Below are 27,535 nucleotides of genomic sequence, written 5' to 3' on the forward strand. Positions count from 1 at the left end.
GGAAGTTCTTTTCTTGATCATGCTGGCAGATACTCCTGCATGACCTACAATATAAATAATGGAAATATTGAAAACCTATATATAGATAGATTGAAAAAACTATTAAAATCTTACAGAACAGTTCTCATTTTGAACATCAAAATGTAAAAGATTTGGACACTTCATGTTGTGACTGATCAAAGAATCCCTACAACAGGAAAAGTCTGGAGGGCCAGCAGGGTAGGGGCAACGCAGCCATGGAACTCAGGGCCTTCCCTGAGCATGGAGTGACTGAACACTGCTGCTGCAAATAAAGCTCAAAGGGGATTGAGGACAGTCTTTGCTCTAGATAACCTGCTGTGTCAGTCAAGTAAACCAAGTGGCTGTGCAACTGCTTGTCCAAGAATGGTAGGTGGGTGCACACATGCCCAAGTCCAACACAGAGTAAGGGTATCTTTTTATATATTAAGGAGAAAAAAAAAAAAAAAAAAAAAAAAAAACACACACACACACAACAACACACACACCCCCACAACACCAACCAATCACCACACACACACCCTACACTTTGGGGCAGGGGGGAGGTAAATTGACTAGAAACCAAATAGACTTTGAAACTTGACTGTTACTACTAAATAAGCTTTCCAATTGCATCATTAGGCACCACTTTGGTACATGAGGAAAAACAACATCTAAAAATAGTTCTTTAAAAAAAAAAAAAATCTGTTCTCCCACAATAAAGGAACAGTCTTGTATGAACATGAGTACACATTTCACATTTTATTGGTTGATAAAGTAAAAATTTAGCTAAATCAGTTTAAGTGGTTAGAACAGTCTATAGATAACATCCACAGATTCTGCAGTGATTCAGCACAGAACTTGTTTTTCCTGTCCTCTGCTCAAGTCCTCTATGAACATCATATAGGGAATGAGAGGTCATAAGCAAAAAGCTTTCCGACATGCACACACACACACCCCTCTGCAGAAATACAGAAGAGAGGAGAAACAAAAACCCTACTACAGAGGCTGCAAGAATCACAGAGAAGCTGTACAAACTGCTGGGAATGGGCGTCAGCCCTCTTCAACGACTCACTAACCTTGGACACACCTCTTACTTTCGGTAGGATCCAAGCTCTACAGCCAGTTATCTTACTATGATGTTTAGTTATGTGCAGAATTTCTTGACCAAGACCTTTATGCGTGAAATGACATGTCACAAACTACCAAATGTTTACAACAAAGCTCAAGCTATTTTAAGAGGTGACTTCTGGTTATCTTTTTTTGCTGTCAGTCAAAAACTAGCCTAACAGTTCCTGATTAGGATAACTTGCTTGCTCATGTACTGAGCTCTAAATGAAGAAGAAAAAAAAAAAAAAAAAAATCAATTAAAACAACTGGCTGCTGTTGGTATTTAACATGAACATAAGCTACTTATGAGAAGAAATGACAGCAAGGTACATGAAGATCCTAGAACAAACCAGTCCTAGGACTCCCTACAAGCCTATTGGCCACAGTTCATATTCATATTTTGTATTGCCTAAATATATTAATATCCCAAAGAAATGCAAACTCTTTTTAAGCTCATCTTGGGTCAAGGTCCTGAGCTGTATAGCACTTCATGTACCTAGACATGCTCTGAAATTTTAACAGGAGTTCACCAAACATTTCTCTTCCTTACAGCAGCTATAGACAAAGAAATGGAAGAACACAACATCCTTACATTTAACATCTTTTGTTTTATCCTTATACAGTAAGGACAAAACCATAATTACCTGATGATCTGCCTGTCTCAATCTTCCTTTAAGTGAATTACTTCAGCAATAAAATTCTCTATTTTAATTTGAAAGCCATAATAACTCTACAAATTATTTGTAGAGCCCAAATGCAAGAACATCCACATAGACTTCTGAGTAGTTTCTAAACTTCAAGGGGGGGGGGGTGCTAAGATATCTTCATTACTGCGAACAAGATATACTCAAGCAGTACACTAGTAAAATCCTTGCAATCATTTACCAGCAAGGATTTTGAAATCAAAAGTATGATAAAAAGCATGCATGACAAAGTATGATAAAAACACACATTAGAAACAATGTGCTTACAGAGTTCAAGCACATATAAAGAGCTTGATTTAGCAGTTGCTTGGATATAGTAGCTACACACACATGCTACACCAGGTTACCCTGCCTGATCTCTTTTCAGCCACAGAGAAACTATGATATCTGGGTAAAACAATAGGAGCATACCAGAGCTGTCTCAAACTGCTTTTTTTCCCCCATTCATTATAAAAAGGATCTAAAAAGAGATCAATGCTTTAAAACAATAGCTATCATAATTACAGATAAGCAAAGGCATTTTTTTTTAATTTGGGAAACTGACAAACTGCACACTTGTGTAGCAGAGGCTGCTGCAAGAAAAAAAATCATATAATCACATTATTCTTGGCACAGTGGCTATTTCAAAATTACTTTTATGGAGCCAAGAAAGATGTAGATGCGTTTGTTCACAACCTAATAGACCTAATATTGCTCCATATCAGCTTAAAGGGTTTAGGGAGGAGAGGTCTTTTAATCAAAAGAGACCAGAAGCATAGTGGTAAAATGAATTCCTGAGTCTGCTGAAAGATTTCACTACAATCTTAACCAAATCACATCTGGGAGTGAGTCAGAATTAATAGGGACAGTAGACAGTTAAAAAAAAAAAAATTACTTGCTTTTAAAGTTAAAAAAACAACTACATAACCAAGTATGCTGTATGCTACTTAATGCTTCTAGCTTTCTTTATTTAAAGAGACACCACACTACTAAAAACCAAAAAAGCTAAACATAAATACAAGGAAGGTAATCACAATTCATCTTACAGCCAATTATATTAGATGGTATTAATGGAGGGGGGGGTAGGGGGAAAGGGTGCAGCGGCAGCAGGAAGAAGTACATTCCTCTCTAACAGGGAAGGCTATCATGCTCTACCTAGAGAGACAATGTCATGATGTCACACATACAGCAGCTGGCTTAACTTCTGACCTGTTGCACTATTTCCTAGTATGTATCTATAAAAGCAAGCAATGTAGGGCAGGGACAAAAAAAAAAAAAAAAAAAAAAGAAAAGAAAAAAAACAAACAAACAACACACACACACAGAGCAAAAAGTACTCTCTACATAAGTTTCACATTATGAAATGTCATATTCGGGCTTTTGAGTTACTGCTTATTGCATATCATAATTAGATTCTTGGATTTTTATTTGAACTATCACAGTACTCAAATGAGGCTTAGAAGTAACAATATTGGAATAAAGTGGCAGGTCAAAGCTTGTGTTCCTTTCTTTTCTATTAAGGATTAAATCTTTTCCTTACATAGATATTCTAGTGGTATCAAGAGGAAAGATGACTCATGAATTGGCTGAATGAAGTCACTGAAGCAAATATCTAAATTTTGCACTGGGTGTCTCCTTTGAAACCATCTATTAAAAATATTTCCAAGAGTTATCTTTGTTGTCAGTCGTCTGAAAAATCTAGCAGTTTCAAAGTCACTTTAATGCAAGCTAGTCACAGGTAAAAATAGTTTTTAAAAAGTTACCAAAATGCTTCTGAATAAAATCTTCTTGTCACTGACTTCACTTCTGAATGAACTGGGGAAGTAATTGAAAGCACCAGAATGAAATATTGCCTATGTATTTTTAATAATTAACTGAGCTTTCTCAGTTTTATGAGATATTCATATAAAAAAAACAATAAGAGTAAATTATATTTCTCAGATAAGCTCAACCAAAAAGCAAACAACTAAAGAGAAGAATGAACAACATTAGTTTTTAACATTTTTGTCCCTCAAATACCAGTAGAATTCTTGACTTACAAATGATAATTTCTAGTCCTTATCCTGCATACTAGTCCTAGCAGGACACACAGCTAAAATACTCTGCCTTACCTTATATAGGACCAAATATCAGCCTACAGAGCAATTTTTGGTTGGTTACTTGATTCTTTGTCAGTGCTGACAGTCTTGTGCACTTTTTAATAAGGATTATCTGAGATTCATTAGTCTATCAAGCAGTAAAATGTAGAATTTGCAGAACCAGTCATAACCAGTTGAGTAGTTACTCCTATTTTGGCTTTCCTTGAATAAAGAATCACTTCAAAAATACTTTGACTAACCTATTTCAATTTAGGGAACACTGTGTGTGCAAAGGTTTTTACTACAAATTCAGAAAAACCTTTCCAAACTGTTTAAGAGATGCTCTTCTACAATTACTAGGTAATCTGCTTCTACCAAAACATAAAAAGTTTTACAGCAACTTATAAACATATAGGGAACACATTACTCAATACTCATATAGGGAGCACACTACTGAATGTTTATTCAGCCAACACTTCTGGAACGAACAAAAGAACAATCTTCCCCCCAAATATCACTCTACTTTTACCACACACAGTTTTCCTTCCTTTTTAGGACTGCACTTAAATTACAGTTCTACTAAGACTTTAATATTATAAACTATTAAATACTTTTTAGCTAAATCTGTACTGCTGAATTAAGCTTATGCATGCCTTTTTAATTAAAATAATGATAATAATAAAAACACACAAAACAACACACACACTATACCAACCCACAAAACACACCACCTCACCTGCATCAGCTCTGGACCGCTGACCTGTTGATTTTCCAAATGGGGTCTTCATTCATCTGTGTATAAGTGAGCAGCAAAGCTGCTGGACTAGGGTGAAAATCTAGTTCTTCCCAACTCCCAAAGTAATCTTCTTGCTCTTAGGAGAGGACAACTACCTATTAATCCACCATCCAACCATGAATTTGTTCTGTTCTTCATCAAATGTAGAAGCAGCACTTTGAATTATAATACTCTGAAAAGCAAAACAAAGTATAGACAGACTGATTTGAGACTTGGTTAAGATAAGCATTAAATTGAAACAAAATATTTTTGCTTTCGGGCTCAATGAGATGTCACTTCATATTCTGTTATTCTGAACACAGTCTGCAAAGAGAGGGCAGGTAAGCAAGATGACCACCAGACAAATACTAGGGCTGTAAATATTAAATACAGTATTTACTAATACTGTTAAAAAAAAAAAAAAAAAAACCACAGGAAAGTAATTAAATCTACCAGATAAGGTTATCCACAAATAGAAGTACATAGGAAAAACAGCTTAGTTTCTGCCCCAAACCAAAGAGAACTGCACTACCTTCATCAGAGGTAAAGCACAAATCAACTACTTAACAGAACCACATAAGAGAATTCCTTCTCTACAAATAAGTCAAAACAAACACACACACATACACACACACACAAAAAAAAAAGATTAATCAATTAATTTCATTTCTATGCCACCGGTAACTAAAATAGGTTAGGTAAGTTCATCCTTCTAGCCTGGTTTCCTTAAGAAAGGTGACTGCTGTAATCATGCTTGATGGGCAAGTAAAGTGTTAACAACATGACATGAAATCAAAACAGAGGTGGTTATAGATGAAACAAACGGAGAAAGCCTGAGAGGACATACAGGAGAGAAGGATTTAGTGAAAGAAAGCACTATGCAAGGATGTCCTATACATTTGGCTATTGCAAGGAAAGTTATTACTGCGTGCCAATTGAGGCTGCGGAAGAACCACCCTGAACAACAGCCATCCCTCCACATTAATAGAGGCAAAACAACTGTGGCAAACTGATTATGTAGTACCCCTAAGGACTTCACATGGGAGGAAGTGCCTATTAGTAGGAGTAGCAGTCATCCCCTGATTAATCAGTCACAGCCACCCAAACTGCTAATGGAGATACTACTGTAAAAGATGTTACAAGAAAGTTATTTTTGATTCTGCTAGGCTTATGAATCATGCCTACACACCTGGGAAGCTACTGATAACAGTAGTACAAAATTAGCGCATGATGAATGCTGGCTTTTTTGTTTGTTTGTTTGTTTGTTTTTTTCTCCTTTCTTTCTTTCTTTCTAAATGGGGTAACCTGTTTGGCCACACCCCACCGAGACAATTTTTTTTTTCTCTTACAGTGACCCTCAAGATGCTAGATGAAAGCGCTATGTCTGAACTGCAGATCTACTGTAGATTATGTAGATCTTGAATATACACCGGCCCTTGTTCTTTTTATTATTATTGTGCTCGTATTTCTCATAAGAATTAAGAGTGCGCAAACCCAAATTGTGGTTCAAAAGTAATGGCCTGTGCTGCCATATCACCTTGCCTTATTGGCACACTCTGTTTAGTAGCTCTCTGTTCTTACCTTCTGCACCACTTTAATACCACTACTTTTAGCCGATATCCCTATTCCTTACACCCATTGGAAGATGCTAGTAATCTCGCAAGGCAGTTAGTCCAGGGTTTTGTGGGTATCTGGAACCTTACAAATCAATTGCTGTGCTTTGACTATCCACAAGCTGTGGGTAGGGGTATTATCTTTGAGGGAATTCCTTTTAATCTGACAGAACACCTCAAGATCACTAATTCAAAAGATAATTATGCACTCGAAGCTAAGCATGCAGAATCACTAGTTATTGGCACTGTGCTTGCACGTTGCTACAATTACGATTTGAATGCCACCTGGTACTTCTAGATCCCAGATAATCCAACAAATACCTGCCAAACTAAAGAATCTTCCTCTAAATTGTATACAGTCTCTCCCCAAACTACATGCACAGTCCCTTTGGCACAGTCGTTCCCCACTTGATGAGAATATTAGATGGCAACTAAACAGTGAGCGCAAACACAAACTCACTTGGCACTGTGATACCCTGATTTGCTGGGACACTGACTCCCTATCTAAAAGATCCATTGACCAACATCTTACTTGCCAAAAGGTTTTCAATTGTACCAAGCAGTCATGGAATGATTTTTCCCCAGAAGTCTGGGTGGTCCTGGCCTTGCGCCAATTCCTCCGGGACATGTGCATCTGTAGTGGGTATTTGTCTTTAGATCCCTTCTCACATAGACTTACCGTCAATGTTAGCAGCCCTCCAAGTAACCTAACTAATTATGGCATAGCCCAAACTGGTAAATCCCACCACAACGATTTATACCCAGCTCCATACTACACTCGGTGGTTTTGCTCTGATAATATAATGCATTTGCACTTATTACCCTTGGAACACCAAGGACTGCGCTGTACCTACGCTGTCCCGACTGTGTGTCCTACAAAATATGGCAGTTACACCTTTCACTGAACTAACCATCGCTCTCATTGTGAGGCAAATGCCTTCCACTGCCCGTAGTGGAAGCTTATCTTGCCTGGCCTAAATTATTTATCTCGTATGACATCCAGATTGAGGCATTAATCTATCAGGTCTCCACCATAGCCACTTGGACTGTGTCTGGGTTTGAAGCATCAGATCAACAACTACAACATACTGTAAAGCTGATGCTACATAACAGGTTGGTGCTGGACGTACTGTTACTAAAGGAACAAGGAGTATGTGGAATCCTTAATAAGATGCTGGGAGAACGTTGTGTCACTATAGAAAATGCCTCTTTCACAATTCAGGATGCCTAGAAAGCATTAAGCCAATCATCACAAGAGCTTGAGAAGGTGAAGATTGTGATATCCCCTTTTGACTTCTCCATGATTGACTGGAACCCAGTGTCTTGGGTCACCTTTGTGCTAAAGCAACTCGGACTGACTAGATGGGTGTTGCAGTTACTGACCTGGTTATTCCTCATCAGCCTTATTTTAAACATGAGAAGGCAATGCATAAAGTGAGTAATCCCAAATACCTTGTCTGTTAAGATAAGGATAAGCTCTCTCCAGGTGGCTTGCCAACCTTTGCAACAAATAGACTGCGATCAGGCCTGTGAATGTCCATAGGGGCACAGTGATGGAGATGTGTGGCTGTGACTGGTCATGGGGTGGAGTGAAGGGTGAGTAAAGAGTTAACAACTAAAACTGCTGAAATGCACCAACTCTGCTGATGTGGCAGAAAAAACAGTGGGGAAACTTTAGGTACTGTCCCCAGCAGGAAGGTAGGAAAGCAGAAAGTCTTGTGGAAGCAGGGTAGTCTCACTTCACTAAAATTTGCAAACAATCCCCAACTGGCTAAAGAACTAATACACTGGCACAACACTCGATAAGGGACCAAAACACATCTTGCTGACAGTGCAAAGAGCAAATACTCTTATTTATCTCACCTGAAGATTCTGGAAGGATCCCCTCATAAGGATGACCATAGCACAGTCATGTATGTCTCCCCTAAGGGTATAAAGGACAGGGTCTAGCACTATCAAGTTAAGCAGGGATCGGAAACAACACCTGACCAACTCCTCCGGCTGGACCGTGAAGATCTCTCCCCTTCCCTTACCTGGGAGGTGGGCTAAGGTAACTCCTTATAAGGGTGAGAGGCCCTTGCACATTCAGCGAGAAGTAACACTATAGCATTTTATATATATATATATTTTTAATATATATGTATGTATATTGCTCCCCCCCCGCCCCGGGCAAGCAGCATACTCCATTTAGTTGTGCTAGTTGCTATTTACTAATTGATAAACCCATCCCTATAAGTCGCATCAGTTCACGGTGGATGTTATCGCAAAGATCTTGCGAGGGTTAATAAAAATTAACTGAAGCCCAGTGGTTGTTGCCCCTCTGGATTATTTTACTGTCTCCTTTAGTGAGCTAGCAGGAAAAGGCTCTCTCTAACCCATCAATCAGTGCTGGCACAGGCTCCTTTGCACTTCCTTCTTCCTGACAGCAGCCCTAGAAGTTGCTGTAAATTTTGACAGAAGTGTCATCTAATGGTCAAACACAGAGGAACCTTCCTAACTAGCGTCCCAGCAGTGGGAGACTGTGCACCTTATATTCATGCCTTATTGGAGAGCAAAATGTACATGGAAATGCCTTGAGGTATGATATAGATATTACACAGGAAATTGCATTTATACCTTCTAACACTTTGCTAGTTCTTCCATTAATCATATCCACTAATTCCTGGAAATGTTAACGTAGACAAATACACCCAGGAACAAAGAGCAAGAGACAGCCAAACAAAATGAAAAACTAAAACTAGGAACACTAGCAATTAAGTAGGTATTTGGTGATCTGCAGTTTTTGAAAGGATTTCTACTATATAAGAGCAAGCTTTAGACATCCATAGCCAAGAAGTCATGAGAATGAGACTGATGTTAAAAAAAAAAAAACATTTAAACAAAACATTTTTTCCATGCTCCATCTTTCCTGAAAGCTGCCCATTAAACAGTAAAAGAATATTCAAAGTTTAAAAAGCATTTGAAGAAATAATAAAAAGCAATTAGTTTGTCTGACTATTTAACTAAAGGTATGTATTTTTTTCCTACCAAAGCCATCAAAAAAAAAAAAAAAAACATGTACTAGAAGTTAAAACAGATTAATGCAGAGGCATCTCTATTATTAAAACAAATTAGGCTGATATATTTCCATATTCAGTCTCCTAGGCATCTCGCATACAAAAATGACTTTTCCTCCAGATAAGTTCTTATATAAAAGCATAAAGTTAAGATATTATCATGTGGACAGAATTAAGTCTTTTTTTTTCCTCCTTAAAAACTATAAAAGCTGTGATTTATCATTAAAGAACTATTTTTAACATCTTCATATATAATGTTCTATCCCCTCATTTCCAATCCACAGGAAAAAAAGTGTCAGTTACTGTATAGACACAGTAATTTCACTGGTTCTGTAGCTTTATTTATCAAAAGCAAAAAAAAAAAAAAAAAAAAAAAAAAAAAAAAAAAACATATTTCACTGGCATCTGTTCCTTCAGCAACCTGGGATTAGTGGGAGAGAGATCCAATTTAGGAAGTTAATTCTAAGCACCCTACATTATTGAAGGGTAGGTTTTGTCTCAAACATTCACAAAGTATGCATCTTATTCTTTAAGTAAAATACACATGTGATAAATTATCACGAAATGTGTTATTTCCCAAACGCTTTCCAGCCCAAGAACGCAGTGAATGGTTCTGACTACTGCTTCCTTGACAAAATTCATTACTGAAATGTTGCTGCTTAGAAGTTAAGCATTGAAGGAAGCAAAGTCTCCCCAGATATTTAAAAAAAAAAAAAATCTGAAAGTTCACATATATAGAACTGAACTCCTATTTTACAGGCATACCAAGGAGTTTTTCCCCCCCCCCCCGCCCAAGCACTCCTAAATCTTCCCGAAATCGAAGGAAGATTTCAAACATTCTGATCACTGATATCACCTCCCCCACATCTCACTTGTTTGAGACTTTATTAGCCTTTTGAACACAGGGGAAATTCCTAGCCAACAGGAATGTAGCATTCTACCCTGAAAAAGGGGCGGCTTCCAAAAGTGACATACAATATATGTAATTGAAAAGGATTCTCAAGAATAGCATTGCATTCATAGAATGCATAAGGTTGAAAGGGACCTCTAGAGGTCATCTAGTCCAACCCCCCTGCACACGCAGGGTCACCTAGAGCACGTGGCACAGGACTACGTCCAAGCGGGTTTTGAAGATCTCCAGAGAAGGAGACTCCACAACCTCTCTGGGCAGCCTGTTCCAGTGCTCCGTCACCCTCACTGTCAAGAAATTTTTCCTTAAGTTCCTGTGGAACTTTTGGTGCTTCAGTTTGTGGCCATTACCTCTAGTTCTGTCAGTGGCCACCACTGAAAAGAGGCCAGCACCATCCTCCTCACTGCCTCCCTTGAGGTACTTATATACACTGATTAGATCCCCTCTCAGCCTTCTCTTCTCCAGGCTGAACAGGCCCAGCTCCCTCAGCCTTTCCTCATAGGGCAGATGTTCCAGGCCCCTGATCATCCTTGTAGCCCTGCACTGGACTCTCTCCAGCAGCTCCACATCCCTCTTGTACTGTGGGGCCCAGAACTGGACACAATACTCCAGATGCAGCCTCACCAGGGCTGAGTAGAGGGGCAGCATCACCTCCCTCGACCTGCTGGAGATGCTCTTCCTAATGCACCCCAGGATCCCATTGGTCTGCTTGGCCACAAGGGCACACTGTTGCCTCATGGTCAACTTATCATCCACCATGACACCCAGGCCCCTCTCTGCAGAGCTGCTCTCCAGAAGATCAGTCCCCAGCCTGTACTGGTGTCTGGGGTTATTCCTCCCCAGGTGCAGGACCTTGCACTTGGCCTTGTTGAATTGCATGAGGTTTTTCACCGCCCAGTTGTCCAGTCTGTCCAGGTCCCTCTGGCACCTTCTTGAGCACCTTCTTGTCCTCCATGTGCCTGGAAACAAGAGCCAGGATGAGTCATTCCATCACTTTTCTGGTGACGGAGGTGAGGCTCACTGGCCTGTAGTTTCCTGGGTCCTCCTTCTTGCCTTTTTTGAAGACTGGCATGACATTGGCCTTCTTCCAGTCCTCTGGCACCTCCCCCGTTCTCCAGGATCTTTCAAAGATGATAGAGAGCAGCTTAGCTATGACATCCACCAGGTCACGCAGAACTCCGGGGTGCATCCCATCAGGGCCCATGGATTTGTGGGTATCTAGTTTCCTTAGGAGCTCTCTAACCCAATCTTCCTCTACCCATGGCAAGTCTCCCTCTCTCCAGGCTTCTTCTCTTGTCCCTTAGGCCTGGGGCTCTCAAGGGCCCCCCTTGGTAAACACCGAAGCAAAGAAGGCATGCAGCAACTCTGCTTTTTCTGTGTTATTTGTAACCAGGGTGCCCATTCCGTTCACGAGTGGACCCACGTTTTCCCTGATCTTCCTTTTGCTGTTAATATATTTGAAGAAGTTTTTCTTGTTATTTTTAACGTCCCTTGCCAGATTGCGTTCCAACAGTGCCTTAGCTTTCCTTGTCACATCTCTGCATTCCCTGACTACGTTCCTGTATTTCTCCCAGGGGGCCTGCCCTTTTTTCCACATTCTGTACACCGTCGCCTTCTGCTTGAGCATTGCCACAAGCTCCTTGCTCATCCACGCAGGTCTCCTGCCCCCTCTGCCTGACTTCTTACACACAGGGATGCACTGTTGCTGGGCGTGGAGGAAGTGCCGCTTGAAAACTAACCAGCTCTCTTGGGCCCCCCTTCCTTCTAGAGCTCTAGCCCATGGGATTCTTCCGAGGAGGTCTGTGAAGAGGCTAAAGTTGGCCCTCCTGAAATCCATGGTTGCAAGGCTACTTACAGCCCTGCCTCCTCCTCGTTGGATCCTGAACTCCACCAACTCATGGTCACTGCAGCTGAGGCTACCCCCCACCTTCACATCTCCTACAAGTCCCTCTCTATTTGTTAGTACCATGTCCAGTAGCCCACCTCTCCTCGTCGGCTCCTCCACAACCTGCGTCAAAAAGTTATCAACGCACTGCAGGAACCTCCAGGACTGTTTGTGCCTGGCTGTGTTGTCCATCCAGTTGATGTCAGGGTGGTTGAAGTTCCCCATGAGAACCAGGGCCTGTGAGGCAATATCCAGCTGACTATAGAAGGCCTCATCAACCTCCTTGTCTTGGTCAGGTGGCCTGTAGCAGACACCCACCATAGTGTCTCCCACATTAGCCTGCCCTTTAACTCTTACCCACAAGCTCTCAACTCACTCATCATCCACTCCCAGGTTGAGCTCCATGCATTCCAGTTGCTCTCTCACATAAAGAGCAACTCCACCACCTCGCCTTCCCAGCCTGTCCTTCCTAAAGAGCACATAGCCTTCCATGGCAGCGCTCCAGTCGTGTGAGCTATCCCACCACGTCTCTGTGATTCCAATGAGATCATGATGCTGGGACCGCACACAGAGCTCCAGTTCGTCCTGCTTATTCCCCATGCTTTGTGCATTGGCGTACAGGCATTTCAGGGAAGTAACCGAGCCTGCAGGTTTCCCAGGAGGGGTGAAAGAGGACACTCCGGGATCATTTCCTATCCTCACTTCCCCACTAGCATACTCCCGCTGGAAGCCATCTGACCTTGGCTGTGTGATACTGTTCACTGTGTCTTTTGATCAAAGCTGTCCAGTAAAGAAGCTCACAACATATACATTAGAACAAAAGGTAGTTTTCCCTTCACCTTTTTACTCTAAGCTTTTTTTTAATGCTACTATGAAACCTATAAAACACATTCCAAGATCAAGCTATTACCAAACTGCAATATGAACTGCCAAAGCCTACACTTTTCAAACTCCATCATAACAACCAAATTGTTTGGATTTTACTTCGCTTTTGTATTTTGCAGTATTAAAAAAAAATTAAAATATAAAATCATCCTTTCAAAAAACATGCAGAGTAACAAAGCAAAGCAACAACATACAGTACAGGGCATCCTGAAAATAGCATATTTGACTTTTAACCAAAAACTACATTTAACAGTATAATTCAAAAATCCAAATCCATAAATTTTTATTTTAAATTCCATCTCTTTACATACACACATTCCTTGATAATTTCAGAAGGGAAGACCTTTTAAAAGATTATTTTAAAGGTCTTATTTTTCTGTGTAAAGGTGTTTTATTCTACAGAAGTTTGAAGTTTCTGGGAAATTTTTCTGTTGCTCTAAAGTATGTAGCTAGATCACTAGATCATTGCAAACTTGAAGAAAAAACCACATCCACCCACAATAGAACCCTTAGCGCTTTCCACACAATACAGTATTATTAAATAAGAATTAAATAAATATTGAAGACAGTTTTACACTCATTACATTTAATTCACTCTAATCACATGCTGCTTTGAACATAAAAATGAGTAATTTTTCTTAAGTTCTTTAGAGCTCTGCTCTTCTAACAGTCCACAGTATTTTAAATATTTGGATGACAGTCTTGGAGGCAGGATAAGCCTCAACGCACACACAATAAACACATCAATTAATACTGCATACATAGTTCACATTCTAAATCCATAAGGGCGTGCAGCCTTCCCTCAGTGTTCATCACAGAGCTTTGGAATGCAATCAAGTGTTTCCATCAAGGCTGTCAGGCTACATCCCTGCCACTGGCAGAACCTAGCTTGCCTGGCTCTACCCACATACATTACACACCAGTTTTCTTCCCAGACTGGCTAGGTCTCTTGACCTGCCAAAGGCATTTGTTGTCAAGCCATAGCTACCCAAGCTACCAGCTACTCCAGAATACTGAGTTCAAGCAAAATAAGCCTTTCATTTCTTTCTAAGCTTGGTTTAAGACCTTGTTTCCCCAGACACCACCTACACAAAAACTCTTGTTATATTGCACCTTTCCAGACTTCAGTTTCCAACCCTTTAAGACTCTTCCAGCCATTTTACCGTGACCAGCCCCCATCACTCTCCCAATTTTTCTACGTGTCAATTCTTCATACCAATATTCCCTTGGGGATCACTGCAGCAATTTTTCCCAAACCCACAGCTTCTTGCATATCTAGCTGAAACACGTGCTCCTCTGTGGTGTCTAGTTTCTCACTGAAGGTTGCTCATCACGAAGGACTATTAATCATCCCTTCTGAAAAAAATCTCTGCATTTCAGGCAATGCCCAAATCATGCAAGAGCAGCATAAAGCACAAAATATGTATTTCTGGTCTTCAGCAGCACAACACGTCACGCCTAGTTATGGTTACAATTCTACTCAGCCCACACACTGTTAGATAAAAAGGATAGGGGGTGGACTTCAGCGAGCTTTGCTGCCAAACCCCAGTGGGTCTTGGCTAAGAACATGTGAAAAACAATTTCCCTGTGTCTGTCCAGAGTTGAAGAGGCTTTCATAAGTAAAAAGAAACTATGTCTGTATCAAAGATGCATACACTTGAGTTTCATCGTTCTGCTTTAAAAAGATGAGGTATTGGATCCAGAAGGCTATAGCCTCTTTCCCTTGAAAAAAAATAAGCAAAACTATTTTTTTCTACTTGTATCATTATGAAGACAGTTAAGCAATTTTGGCTGAAATATTCCTAGAAGTTAACTCCAAATACCTTAAAGCATACATCCAGAATGAGAGATGCAAATCTTAAATGTGGAGGCTCGTTCAAAGACAATAGTACCTTGTTAGCAGATAGTTAACCACAAGGATGTCAGTCTTCTCAGCAGATGGGGGACAGAGCCGAAAAAGGAGGAGGACTGCAAAACACCTCCCCCTGCCCCGTGTGAGGAATGTCTTGTCAGAAGAAAAGAAACAAAGCCAAGACAATCGCACAGGTGGCAAGATACTGATTGGTTGTAAGCTTTGCAACACTTGTGTTAAGAAAGTATAAAAAGAAGTTGGTTTGGAAATAAAGTTGTCTCACTCTGCACCCCAGACTGAGTCAGTTCCTTCACAAGGTGCAACACTTAAAGGCTTATCTTGCACAGACAAAAGCAACAGTAAACAAGCGCTTCCAAGTTTAAATACAAAGTAGTTTTCAACCTGAGCAGAACTGTATACAGACTCACAGCACTATTCCCCACCCCCACAACCACAGGATTCTTTTATGGCTTCTTTCAAAGTCTTTCTCACCCACTACACCATGCCCCTAGCATACCATATTAACTCCAAAATGAAAAAAAAAACATCACTTTTAATCCTCAATCTTATAGCAATACAATTTTTGACCAGCTCCTAGTCACTGCTGTTGCCACCATTATTTGTAAAAAAGGCACATTTCTTTACCTTTAGAATCCACAGTGCCTTTCCTCTTTCTGCTCTGGGATCTCTTTTACAATTAAATCCAGTAAACCACCTAAATCCTAAAACAGGATTGAGTTCCTCAACTGCTACTTTAGTGACAATCTGAAGGTGATTATGTTTCCTTCCTTCCTACAGCAGCTTGTAGTTCACTAACACCAATTGCAGTCTTCTACCAATCTTTAACAACATCACAATAAGATTCAATAATACTCAGCCATGGGACTGAATGACATTTTGCCATATTCTTGTCCTCTGATGAATTCCTTGCTTCACATGTTAGCCCTGAAAACACATACTGAAATTCAACACATACTGAAATTCAACACAAAAATCTAAAAAAAAAAAAAAAAAAAAAAAAAAAAAAAAAAATCAGATCCCAAGGTTAGTATTAAAAACAAGCATTGGCTGTTACACTGAATAGGAAACAGGCTGCAGGAGGATTAGTGGGATGGTGCCAATTGAGCTTACAAAAGTTTAATTGAAAACAATATACTCTTGTCAACATAAAATTTTAAGTTCCATATGCATGTATACATCGGTTTTTAAATAACTCCAACTTCTGCTTTATTTACTTCCAGCAGCTGTTAGGATCTTGTGAAACATTTATCTATGCACAAGCCTTTCAGTCATTCTGACAGTTACACTAATTCTGCAAAAATATTTAGTCAATTATTGCAGTTATGCACACCTTTAATACCAGAACACTAAAAACATATGCAGAGTGCCTTTTTAAAAAGTTAGAGCTGTATACTACACCTCCTTCATACAGGATGAACAAACAAGAACCCTTTTGTTTATTCCAAAGTGATTTTTCTATGCCAACAGAACAAAGATTAGGAATTCTGCAGTTTGGTTTCCGTATTTTTTTCTACCCTTTTACTATGAAACCATTATAAACACCAATAACAGTTTAGTCAACTAGCTTTAAAACCAGTGGTAGAGTTCAACACTTCTTGGGGAATATTCATTTCTATTCATCCCCTCACTACAATTCCTCCTGTGACTTTACAAAACACACCAGGATTATTTGAAGCACGATCATTTATTAAAGCAACCACATATTTTTATGGGTAATGCAAAGCTACACACTGAGTAAGCCTTGTATATCTTCCAACGTACTGGCTGATCATTTCATAAATGCATAATACTCCATGTTTGTGGGAAAACAGAGAGGAGCAGGCAACAACCTAGAAGCCCCACTGCCTCTTCTCCATCCAGGGTTTCTCTCCCTTCTCCTTCCTAGCAGTCTTCCAGGTGATCCTTATATCCTCACCTCTCTACCTTTACCACCACCTTCCCAGGTGCTGCTTATATCTCACCAAGTGTTCCTTGTTAACCTCTAATGGTTGGCCTCAGAAAATCCTTTTATCCATCAAGCAATCAGCATTATTACTTTCATCCCTGGCCAACCTTTCCTCCTATTCCTTATTCCTACAAAGGCAATGCTTTCATCAATAGTTTAAAGATATTTACTATACCTTTGAAAGATATAGTAAGATTCAAATCCAAGAGAACCTTCCCTGAATCCCTTTTACCCTTTAAGGGCTCAGAAATCCAAAGGTAACCTTAACACACTTTTAATTGTGCAGTCTTCTTCAAATTACCTTGCATTTAACCACAAGGCAAGAACACACACAGGCACCAGGGTAAAGTGTCATAGGTCACCTGATGCAGTGCAACTGCCTTACATGGCACACTTTTGCATCCCAGCAAACATGAAGTAGCTTAACTTCTCCTTATTAAAAAGTAACATCCTCCTCCTCCTCCTCATCCGAGCCCAAGAATACGCGCACAAAGATAATCACTACCCAAAACATGATAGCAATAGCTTATTACAAGCCATGTGTTTAATACCATTCTGTGGTAAATGCAAGTTAACTTTAAGTAGCATAATGCAATGATTTTGTCCTTATTCTCTCACAGATAGAGTTGACTATTTTAGTTGCAAGCAAATTTACAGATTGGTTTGATAAGAGTGGTGAGGACAGATCTCGGGAATTAGAGGGGGGAAAACATTTCATTTCCTGTCACCTCATACATGACACTTGAGTAGTCAGTCTTGTCAGGACTAAGTTTAATTGCTCTTGCATAAGTCTGAGAAACATTACTTCAAAATCTAAAGGATCACCTAATCATTCCAGAAGAGACAGCCCAAGACACATCCCTGCTGTTAGGTTACCACCAAATTCTTGGGTTCACAGCTCTTCCACAGGCTGACTGGATCTTTCATTGATGCAGTGACTTCTCACTGCAACACTAAATAGAAAATAAGCATAATCAAAATATTTTCCTAAACCAACCTTAAGAACATGAGGTAATTTATTTTTTGTAAGACACACTTGAAACAAAACTTCTAATGCAGCAGGCTTCTAGAACTGTATTCATCAAGGGCCACAATAAAGAAAATTTTCCATTTCCCACATTCGGAGGTGACAAGTCATGCTTTAAAAACTCTTAGTTAAAGTCTATACCCAATTACTGCAGCTGCTTTATAGCTAACTCTCAATATACTGCAACAATCATTATTTGTCTTTAAGATAAACAGCAGCAGAACACCAAGTTGGGGAAAAGGGACAGAAATCAATCTGTCAGAAGACACTAAAAACATCATTTTGGACACTAAGCCAAATAATTATACACCAATAGTAACAATAATATACATTAAGTTGCACTACAGGAAAAAAAAAAAAGCAGATTTAAAAGCAGATTCAAAATTCTTATCATGAAAAACTACTATTCACAGCATAGATTAGAAGATCAAAATTTGTTTGGTCTGAAGCTCAATCTAAATAACCAATGAAAATACTGACAAAGTTCTTGGGCACCTAAAAATAAAGCCCCACAAAATATTTAAAGGAGAGTGGAGTTTGGAGGGGGGGGGGGAAATCAATTACACAGCATTAGTTCTGTATTCAAACAAGAAGGTAACAAGTTGTCCTATGAGCCCATTTACTCATAGCTTTGAGACACACATGCTTAAACTATTCCCATAATCAACACCACAGCAACCAAGTTGCTGGTGGATAGTTTTATTACAGGCAATAGTTTGGTCCATCCTACCCAAATACTGACAGCCTCTCCACTGGTAAAAACTTAATTCTCAAGTCAGATGGTGGGGGGAAGAAAAGGAATCGGAATAAATTAACACTGAATAAGTATACTCTAGTGTCACATGATCAAGCGGGGCATGCTGTAGCACTGACCTGGCAAAAGAGTGGACAGTATTTGGGCCTCCGTGCAGCTAGCACTATCCGCAATCCTAAAGGACTGCCATATAGCTAACACTACCTCACACTGCTTATCATTCAGTCTCATGGCCACAAAGTCATTATCATGTCCAACTATCAAACTAACATGGTAATGGAATTGCTTGCCAACCAAGGCTAATTCAGTCTTATTGGTGAGACGCGAATAGTGAGGTTTATTGAAACAACAGAATTATCCAAAATAGTCGAGTTCTTTAGATATCACAGATATGGATTGTCTGCACAAGTCATATTAGTAAAGGGCCTATACAGATACATACACAAGAACAGGATAACTACTAAATACAAGATTAACAAAGAGTATGCATAGCTATATGTTCAAGAATAGAGTTTTCTCTCTCACCAGACCCAGCATCCCAAGGGAGTAGGTAAGGGAGAAATATCCAGTGGACTGGTCTAGGAGAGGTTCTCTGGAAAGACCTCTCCAAGAGGTCTTCCCTCCTCCTTTTGCTTGTTAGGGGTTTTTATACTATTGTCTACTAGGTTGGGAGATTTTTAGTGACTATTGCCATCTTTGTCTTTAATTTCTAATTCTTAAAGTTTTTCCCGCTTTGGTTCCAGCATGGGCTGGAAGCAGGTAAGGTCTGAGAGAGGTTAGTGTGAAGTCTTCACTTCACACTACCCTCCCCTATCATGTGCTTTGAGAGGCAACGCATGGGTGTACTCATCTTCTGCAGGCCAGGCCCAGTTGCATCATTGTTCTGACTGAGAATGTGAACCAAACCTTGCTCTCAATACCATTTTTAGCAAGGGACTTTAAGTTGTCACCCTACATCTAGCCACAAGAAAATGGACAATGTCACCCCACATCTAGCCACAAGAAAATGGACAATGTCACTAAAAATTATCATCCAGAAACAGAAAGATTAACGTTTTGCAAACTGATGCCTGACACCAGTACAAAGATCCAAAACCTCTATCCAAAGCATAGAGAAGTTCTGTTCTCCCTACAGACCTGATTATATATAGCCACTGATTTTAATTGACTACTCATGTCCATAAGCAAGTTTTACCCTGCCCTTATATGATTAGGAAAAACACACAAACAAACAAAAACCCAACACACACACACCCACAGCACTCTGGGAAATGACTTCTTGCCTTTTACTTGTGTCTTGAGTAACCAGTCAGTGAAGTGAATTTGACTTATCTATTTTCTTCACCTCCAGTCATTATAGCTTAGATTCAAAGTAGTTTTTGATGTAAAAACATTCAAGTAACTATTTACATTGGGAAAGTAAATCACTTGAGCAAAAGCATTTGCTGCAAAAAAAGTACAAGCCAAGTGCTCTCTTACCAAGGGCACTAACCAATGCGATCTGATATTTTTCCATTCAAAAAAAGCAGAATATTCATCGTCTATGACGTTAATAGAAATCTCAACCTAAAGAGACTATCAACCTTAAACAGTGAATAGCATTAGCTTTCAAAGATATAAAATGTAGTAACAGCCAGGCACCGAAAACAGAGTTTAACACTATCTTAGGAGCTCTAACTACAGCTGACTCTGCTAGGTTTTTTGGATAAGTTTAGAGGGTCAGTGAAAAACAATTCTTAAAAGGCATTATTTGAAGACAAGTAGTTAAGCTCTAGAGAAAATAATTCAGAAACCTGTAATAGTAATCATTTGTGTATCCAACACTGGAATCAGCAAGGACAATGAGAAGAACTTTTTAAATTAAAACTGCTTATTACATTTTTTTTTCCTCCTCCAATAAAAGAGGAAAACCCTCAGCATTGTAACATTACATATTTCTCAACACTAACATTTCCTCTATTTATACACATCTTTCAGACTTTTGGTGGAACACAAACAACCCATCTTAGATGAATAAAAAGGGGGGAAGGGAAGAGATCTCAAGCTGTGAAACTGATGGCTCTTCTCAGAAGGCCTTAGAGAAGAAATGCACAAAGAACTGGCTCTGAAACTAATAGATATCTGCATATTCATGAAAATTATGAGAAGCGGAAGATCTTAATATTTAAGATGACAAAGATGACAAAGAACCGTTTCAAGTGTTTTGGTGAAAAGTTTAGTGGATCATAGGAAAAGGTGTTATCTGAGAATATCTGCATGAGTTTAAAAACATCTTTAGCTTAGAAATTAGAAAAATAGCTTAAGCCACAGAATTTTTTAGCTGAGCTGTCAAAAACAACTTGTAGCTCACTAATTCACATTATATTTGATGTTCATGCCCCTTGCTAGAGTCGTCCCCCCCCCCCAAAAAAAAAAAAAAAAAAAAAAAAAAAAAAACCACACACACACACACACACAATACCTGGTATCTTTGGAAAACACCACTCCCTCTGTGAACTGGGACACTATTTGATAGTATTTACCAACACCTAGATGTGAGAGAGTTCAGCACAGAAACAGGATAATTTTATTTTGGAATTGTACTTCAGAAGATTATAAAACTGGAAGGACTGCCTATGTTTAGCCTTGAGTAACTGCCTTGACAGGAAAGCAAAAACAGTTGCCTCAAATATTTCCTCTTGTCCTGTAGCAGCAGAGAAGTGGGGGCGGGGAGTGACAAGAAGCAGCCAAAACTAAGAATGAAGACCACCTTGGAATCACTTCTGTTCCCTACCATACCTCCTCTCCTACAGGAAAGGCACTTAAAATTTGATAATAGAAGCAGGAATGCTAACAGGAATTTAAATTACTTATTGTGCATGAAACATAAGGAAAAGAAACTGGTTTATTCTTCAGGATAGGACTTCAGAGTGAGAAGTTTTATCAGAAAGAGGTATAGGTAGATGATCTTCCTTTCAGCTTGAAAACTGCTGCAGAAAGTTTTAGGTCTAAACAGAATTAGATTTACTAGCACAAACACTTAGTTATGCCTTACATTTTCAGCACAACTGAAAACCAGGATGTCTGTTCATAGCAAAGAGTCTCCTTCCTCCCACTTTTCCTCCTTCAGTTAAGTTGTATACAGTTTGGGAGGAGAAGGGGGAAAACATTACCTGGAATGAATCCATATAAATTCTGTTCTTCAATCAACATCTATACTAAAAAGTTATCCATAATGCAACACGCTTCTTCCCACTTCCCCGATGTTTGAGGCAAATTATTGCTGTGAAAGAAAAACAAAAGAGATGCTTTCTATTCATTATTACTACAGCAACATTCCCTAGTCATATGAAATAACCTAAGTTTGTCTTACTCTTCTCTCTATACATGCCAACACAAGTATAACTAAGGGTAAGAATGAATCCCAAAGCACTTTAAAATGATCAGTTAGGATAGTGCATGAACCAGAAGAGAGTTTTCTTGTCCTCACTGCCTTGGAAACGGCAGCTAAAGGGAAAGTATACTATTACCAACAAAACAGGAGAGCAGAATAGCAAAGATGTCATGTGCAGCTGCTGATACCAGAAAATAGGAGAGGTGCCCTCCACAGCCAGCAGACCAAGAGTACTTTCCATGCTAGTCCACTTCTAGACTAGCCTCTTACTTACAGCAGCGCACAGCCCACTCTATGGCATCAAGACCAGTCTTTGGGAATGCTCCCCTATCTACAAGATGCCAAACATGAGTACCCAATGCTCTCCAGTTTCCAAATATGTCAAACATATGCAGATTCCCTAACTGCAAAAGCATTGGAGCGCCACATTTTTAAAGTCTTTGCAACACATGAGAAAAAAAAAATTTTTTTTTTTGAAAATACTTCTGTCAGTATATACTCTAATCAAATCTCTCATCACTGCAGTTCTATCAACGGTGAGCCAACCATTATCACATTTTTGCATCTTCTTTAAGGGAGGGGGAAAAAACCACACACACACCTTACTCTCCAAGCATTTTACAATTCAAGTTATTCAAGAGTTATTCAAGTTGAAGACCAGAAATAAAAGTTAGAGACATACAGAAGAGCATCGACCAACGCTCATGAGTAGAATGGGTACTTAGCATACCAGAGACTTAAGCACTGTACTACCTTTAGAAGCCTTAATACTTGATAAGGCATTCACAAGAAACATCACTATACCAGAACATGCTTTCTTCTATGATGCTCAGTAACACTTGCACTAGAACAAGAAAACTAGGAACTTCCAAATTTAAAAATCTTAACAGTAAACAAGGGAGTACACCATGGAGTTAAGCTACTTCTGTTCAATGGGTGAGAGAAGGGCTTTTGCAGGGAAAATGCATACTAAGTTAGGAAAGTGATTTCTGCAACAAAAATAGTTATTTGATTTTAACATACACCAGACTGATGTCTAATAAGTCTTTCAATTTTGTTTCCTAGGGTAAGGGGTTATTGTCTAGTTAAGTGTTGCTTTGTTGTTTTAATACATTTAAACGAGTAATACAGATACACCCCATCTGCACCACAGCCCCCCCCAAACACAAACATACATGCATGTGCACACACAGCAACACCATGGAGAGAAATAAAAGCCTTAAAAAGGTACACAGAGGGAACTGTCTTCTTAATAGACAGTTCCCAATGATACAGAGTTACTTCAACAAGGTTAGGAACTCAGGATTAAAGTCTACCCATGAATCATTAGAAAATACACTGGAAGCAGAAAGACAGAAGATCCAATGACCCTAAATGAAGCAACACTTTTTACTAGAGCACTCTAAAGCATTTTTGAAATTGCCAATACAAAGTCTTAGAAAACTTTAGCAGACAGGCTCCCAAAGACTCTGACACCTAGTCAAGCAAATAAAAAAAGCTCCAGAATCAAGTTTTAAGAATAGCCAGGTTACTGCACACCTCATCTCACCAAAGAAATAAAAGTGCATGGATTGAACCCAAGACACTAACTGAAATAGGATACAAGGGTAGACCAGCTTCAACAGGACCAGGGAATAGAACCTGTGTAGAGCTATCACAGAAGCAGGAGCAATAAAAATACAGAGATAACTTCAAATACAGCAAGTGGAATGAGAAAGTCAGCCACCATGACCGAAATTTTCTCCCTATACAAGGCAAGTCAACATTATAAAAGCAATTGGACTATTAGTGGAACACAGTAACAATAGAGAGAAAAAATGTCTTGTTCAAACTACCACCTGTGATTGAAGGGTCTAAAATTCGGCAGCCATTCTGTTCAAGTATTTACTAGAACATCAAAATCCACACAGTAACTCTTAAAATTAAGATACACAAATACTGATGAGAGTCTAGCCAGACCTTAAATGTCACATATCAGAAGTCTCCCCCCCTCCAAAAAAAAAAAAAAAAAGCAAAACAAAACAAACAAAAAAAAAAACCACACACACCCCTACAACATCTAAATCACCTTGCAATAATTGAAGATATTAGCACAGTTCATTACAAGATATATGTATTTCAGCAGTTTGTGAAACCATTACAATAAAGTTTCCAAGTAAGCAAACCAAGCAAGAGTTCATGTAATGTTGATTTAATATCAATCATGTTATTTGAGCTACATTTAGTCATGATTTGTTCTTCAAATATTTATTGTGAAAAGAAACCAGTTCATTTCTGACATCTTCCAGCAAGCCCACCAGTGTCTGTGCATTTCTTGGAGCCTTTCTGCTGTTGCCCCTCAGCTCGCTTCATTATATGAGCAAATGAATAGTTTTAGAAAAAGAAGATTTAACAAATATATTTATATTATACACTAACAAGCACAGTGGAGCACTTTAGTGGCACCAAAGGCATAAAGATTTGGCAGATTCTTCAACTACATTGCCAAGACACACTAAGGAAGATCAACAATGCTCATTTTTGACAAACTCATCTAACACAGCCAAGGTAGGAAGAAAAAAAAAAAAAAAAAAAAAAAAAAAAAAGAAAAAGGAAAAAAAAAAACCCACACCCACAAACCCACACATACACCTTTGTAGACCTAATAACATGAAACGTGAATTTTATTCCATAAAATTCACTTCTAGTAGCAAAACTACCATGTACTAGAATAAGAAACACCAAGATTTTTTTTTTCTAATCCACTATTCAAATGGGCTCTTGTGGATGGATTTTTTTTTAATTTTGTTTTGTAAAATAGCTTATCTTTATTTCTGGAGCCATGAGGAACCAGCATAAGTATCAAAAGGATTATTCGGGGGGAGGAGCTGCATACTGTAATATATTTCACACTTCTAATAAGATGATCAGTAATTTGACTGCTCTAACAGTGAACAACAATGCATTTATTACTGACAAACTATTCCAGTGGTTTTACCAATATTACCTTTTTGAATAGGTGGTTAAGAGATTAAAGACAAACCAAACCAACACACACACACATGCACACCCTGAGACTGATGCAGGAGTCTACCGACATATCAAATTAGACTTTTACATCTAGAAGTAGCACAATTGGCTCAGAAGTCATGATGTAGATAAGATCATTTTGGAATGTCTATAACTTGGATGACTCCACTCAAGTTTCACGTTGATGTAAACTCAATATTGCTATTTATTTTCTCCTCACCTCAAATTAATCAACACTTGTTAACAGGGATCACAAACAGCAGAAAAGAGAGTTACAGATTTAAAAAGTATTAATATATGATACTTAATTTAGCATCAAAGCATAGAAGTCATTTTCTACCCTAGTTAAAAAAAAAAAAAAAAAAACATTATTTACATATACAGTATATACAACAGTGCTTCTCCATTTGAAACTTCCCAAAGGAAAGCAGCCAAAGACTATGGAGTTAGGGCATTATTTTAAGGCACTACTCAAATAGTAACAAAAGTTGTGGCTATTGATGTGTACATGCTCCAAATAAAGACAGCATCTTTGAATTAATTTTTGGAAAATGAATCATTTACTATGAATTACAGTAACACATATGTCTAGAAAGCAGTGGCCTTTACATCTTGAGGATTTACCCTTAGAGCTACAACCTGGAAATAGTTCTGTTCCACATCAGATCATTTTAGATATGACCAAGAAACTACCTTCAAATGTTGTTATGGGTGTTGAACTGAACATTTGTCATGTGTTAGGAGAGGTCAGAAACATGCTGTCTTGCTTTAGTTCAGTAGTGCACTTAAGTTCACGATGCCATGCCTTTTCTACAAGTTAAAAAAAAAAAAATGCTTCTGTTTAATTTGCCCTTGTGATGACTATAGCAGAGCTTGATTAATTTTGTTGCTGGCTTTCTGCCAGATTAGAGAGACCTAGCAAGCATTAACTCCAGTTTTGCATCCCATGATCAGTGATCTATTTAAGATACTGATACAAAGATATATAAGGAAAGCCAGGAAATCCACAAAGCCTATGCTACAGCTTTTAACCTACATAATGTCTCTTCTTAAAAATGTGCCGAGTTGATACCTCATACCGAACCGCACCCTAAAATGAAAGCGACATCCCCAGAACGTTCTGACTGGGTAAAGGAGTATTTCATCCCTGGCAGAACTTTGGTGCATCAGCCTCTCCCCACACCCCCGATCTGCCCCACCCCCAGGAGAGAGAGAGAGAGATACATTTTAGCATTTCGACCCACAGCAGGCCTTGCCAGGTTCCCCAATCTCCTCAGCAGCTTTTAAGGTTTCATTTTGTTGTAAACAACAAAACGAAAGGAGAGAAAGGTTCTGAAACAGGGATCCTTACCCTCAAAATCCCACCATGCGTGCAATAAAGAGGGTGAATTGCGTTACCCCCCCGCCTTTTTTTTTTTTTTTTTTTTTTTTTTTTTTAAATGGGGAGGTGTGTTGGGGCGGGGAGTGGAAGAGGGGAAAGAAACAAAAGCCTCAATGGGGGGAAGAGCGGTTCAAGTAGCAGAGAGCGAGAGAGAAGAAAGAGAACCTGGTGGAGACGCAGAATGAGAGTCAGCCATGTTGTGTGCGTGCGTGTGTGTGCGTGTGTTGGGCCAGTATTTACAAAGCTGCAGCTGCAACAGCGCTCGGAGTCTGAGAGCGGGGGAAAAAATGGAGGGAGAGAGAAAGTAGAGGAGGGCGGAGAGAGAAGCATAGGGCGGGAGGAAGGAGAAGCGGCTGCAGACAAAGGGAGCCGGCGGGGCCCGAGCAGGGCGCACATACAGACACTCACGCACACGCGACGTATCTCCGGCAGCACTGTGTGTTAGCCCGACGGCTGCTCTCCCACCTCCAGCCACACCGCCCTCACGCCCCAAGGGGAGGGCCATGACTCCCCTTGCCTCCCCCTCCCCCAGCGAAGCGGCTTATCGGCCGGCAACCTCTCGGCGGGCCCCAGCCTACATACAATAGCACAGCTCGGGGAGGTAAAGTGCGGACGGCATCAGCACTCCCGGCCCCCTCGGCGCTCCCTCCCCACTGGTTCCCGCGGAGGGCAAAAGGGAAGGGACACGAACCCGGGGGCGCCGCGGCTTCCGGCGGGGAAAGGAGAGAGGGGAACGGAGCTAGGCCGCCACGAGTGGATAAATAACGTTGGCCCTAGAAGAGGAGGGGAGTGAGCTGGCTGAGATTTCCCCGACAGCGACTCCCTTCGACTCTGCCCGGTATTGGGCTAGGCCAAAGACGACGCGACGGGCTGCATGCCCCAGCTCCGCTCCTCACCTGCCAGTGGGGTGTGCTGCGCTGCGGTCACTGCCGCAGGACCTCTGCCTCACTAAGTCGCTCAGCTCCTCAGCAGCAGCGACGACGACTCCACCTCTCGCCTCGTTTGCCCCGCTCCGCCATCGCCCTCACTACCGCCTGCTCGCCTCTGCCACATTTGGTTCCCCCTCTTGCTACGCAAGCTCCGCCGCCAGGATGAAGGCCTCCTTACCTTCCTGCCAAATAATGAGCCATCTGCACCGAGCCGTTCAAAACACAAGGCCAGGCCCCACCCTTCCCTTCCCC

The 27,535-nt window shown here is 40.0% G+C and overlaps 1 long non-coding RNA gene across 1 annotated transcript; it reads right to left on the reverse strand.

Annotated features, from left to right (window-relative positions):
* Window positions 1–27,535, reverse strand: LOC148591444 (uncharacterized). Its single transcript, XR_015914076.1, has 3 exons — window positions 27,462–27,535; window positions 4,605–4,836; window positions 1–44 (listed from the first exon to the last, which is right to left on the reverse strand). It is a non-coding gene; the product is annotated as an uncharacterized LOC148591444 (long non-coding RNA).

The sequence above is a fragment of the Tinamus guttatus genome, unplaced genomic scaffold, assembly GCF_059628265.1.
Source record: "Tinamus guttatus ecotype Peru unplaced genomic scaffold, ASM5962826v1 Tinamus_guttatus_pri_ptg000815l, whole genome shotgun sequence".
Lineage (NCBI taxonomy): Eukaryota > Metazoa > Chordata > Aves > Tinamiformes > Tinamidae > Tinamus > Tinamus guttatus.